Here is a 2,538-nt window from a genome sequence, read left to right as displayed (position 1 = left end):
GCTTTCTGAGAATGGCAAGAGCCTTCTTTTTGCTCAAGTGATGCGCTTTTCTATAGCGGTCCACGCCCCCCAAACCACCCTCTGGTTTCTCATATCCCTCCATAGGTCGTCCACGCAATTGAGGCTTGCTGCTGCTGCTGAGACTCGCGAGGTTTGGGCAGGGAAATGACGCGCAATAGTTTCGAGACTTTGGGGAACCAGGAAGGTTTCTTCCCCGTCTTACGTTGTAACAAATAATTAATGAGTTCGTAAACGGAGGAGTGCCTGATGGGCTTGCCCGACACGAAGACACAACTCTCGCGATCCCAGGAAATAACTTTTTTTAATTCCGAGACGACACTTTCCGCTCCGTCTTCGTCAACCTCTGGAGATTGGAGCGAATAGTCAAAGTCATTTGTAGCGCCGGACGTCTTGTTATTATCGTCGTAGGGATCGAATCCGTACTGCTTGAGTATGCAGTACAGTGCCTGCAGTAGAGGTTCACTTTGACGTCCTCCTCCTTCGAAGAAAGAATATTTCCGATGAAACTGGTCACTGGTCATTCTCTTGGCCATTGTCGAAAAGGTTCAACACGGCGGAAAGCAGGAGAGGAACGACCGACGAAAGAACGCCCTGCCTTCGCTGCTGAGACAGATAGCGCTTCAAACGTTGCAGATTCTTGTGAATCTTTTTGTATGTGAGCCGGCGTAAGAAGCGTTGGTGCTTCTTCAAACGCGCGAACGTATCTGGAGCCAACAACACTTTTCCGTTCAATTGATTGAGTTTCGGAGAGGTGTTTCATGTGGGAGGAGGAAGAACGTCTCAAGACGTGGCGACGGCGCGGAGGGGTTAAACTGGAAAGTACTTTGAGTAAAGTGAGATGAAGACGGAGATTCATTTCGGAGCGTAGATGTATTGATGTTCACCCGGAAAGAGATTGCTACGCAACCTGTGGTCCTCGTGCGTATAGTTGTGAAGATCCACAAGTAAATAAGTGTGGGGTGACGACATCGCTTGTTTATATGCGTCCAGAAAATACTCTAATCTTTTTCTACCAAATAGCCGTTGTCCGAAATGTTCCATCTGGTGGACGCTGCGGACGGTGCGCCACAAGACGACGTAACTGGCGTTGTAGGATATAGTTCTAAAATGGCTACTGTTGAAAAAGATGTTTTGAACGAGTAAAAAGACTGACACGTTGGCGTGGTGTGAAACCCGATTGAAAAGATTGGTTACCTCCTTCAAAAATCGGCGTCGGCCATATGATCGTCGACGACGACGAGCGTAGGGCGTGACGTGTTCCACTCTCGTAGTAGTTCCTTGGTCAATTTTACAGACACCGACAACACGTATCGTTTTGGGGTCGTCCCAAACAGATCCCAACGTCGCTGGCTCGATTGAGGGATCCTTGGGGATGCCTTCAGAACTTATACTTGCTACGTCGAGCAACGAGGTCCGAAAAACGTCCCCATGGGAGCATGTCAGAGACCTCTGTACGATTGGAGGGGGAACCGATTCACGGCAATGAGAGGAGGAGGGCGAGACTGCTGACTGCGCGGTTCAATTTTCAACGGTCTTCTTGCGATCGCATATGCTCCAGCGAGGCCTTGTCAATGTTGCTGCCAACGGCGTTATGTCAATGAATTGTAAGTATACTTTTGATGTATTATTCGGAATCGAGAGTGAAGCTTGCTGTTAGTTTGGAAGCATGCAAAGTGTTGTAATGCTCAAACGCGTTTTTCTTCGTTTAACTTCGGTTTAGGAACATCGTGAGCTACTCCTCGATCAAAGTGTGTTCATCATGAGACGCAGCAAACGAACATCAAGGCGAACACTTCATCGTCATGTGAGCCAAGCTGTAGCGGGAAGCTTTTGCGTGATAAACTGAAGGAGCATCATATGACTGTCGCAACGATGGTAACGCCGGCAGTGAAACGCGTTCGATGTTTGTGGGCCAGTCAAGCGAACCGCTTTCGATGTTGGTGAACACTCCTAGTGATCATGAGCCACGTCCCGTGTTGGTAGATCAAAGTCTTGGCGACCACGGAAGCAGTGATGTGGATGAGGTTCGTGACATTGACGGTGCGAACTTGACTGAATCGCGGCCTTCCCACCCGGAGGAAGCACTTCCAAAACTGACTGCAATTTTCGTACCTGAAGCATCATGTGTGCTTCAATATGTGGCTACCTACACTTTTTACGTCTTACAAGTCAGTATTTTTTCACCTTTCACTTTTTTTTTTCACCTTTCACCTTTCATGTGTTGTACATGCAGATAAGTGCACAGTGCTGGGAAATTTGATACATTTGAGATTATCTCATTGTCTTATTGGAACCTGCCATTGCCTAAGTACCATCATTTATTCCCACTCACACACTGTTGCGAGAAGAACGATACCTGGTCGCCGCATCTCATCAACATGCTCAGGCGAAGTCAGAGTCTTTTTCATTGGAGTTTGTCTTAGTGTTTGAATGCCAGGGTATTATGAAAGGTCGTATTTTCTGTTTGTTTTTACAGATTGTTTTGTGGGTACCTTGTAGTGTGTTGCAGTCTTTGGT

General features: G+C 47.4%; 1 long non-coding RNA gene across 1 annotated transcript; it reads left to right on the top strand.

The window, feature by feature from the left end:
* The first annotated feature begins 1,572 nt into the window (after positions 1-1,572).
* Positions 1,573-2,275, top strand: LOC135373617 (uncharacterized). The gene is made up of 3 exons (XR_010416522.1): positions 1,573-1,625; positions 1,742-2,189; positions 2,255-2,275. It is a non-coding gene; the product is annotated as an uncharacterized LOC135373617 (long non-coding RNA).
* Positions 2,276-2,538: the final 263 nt, after the last annotated feature.

The sequence above is a fragment of the Ornithodoros turicata genome, chromosome 1, assembly GCF_037126465.1.
Source record: "Ornithodoros turicata isolate Travis chromosome 1, ASM3712646v1, whole genome shotgun sequence".
NCBI lineage: Eukaryota > Metazoa > Arthropoda > Arachnida > Ixodida > Argasidae > Ornithodoros > Ornithodoros turicata.
The sequence above is the reverse complement of the archived record's forward strand: the minus strand, read 5'-3'. Positions and strand labels throughout refer to the sequence as shown.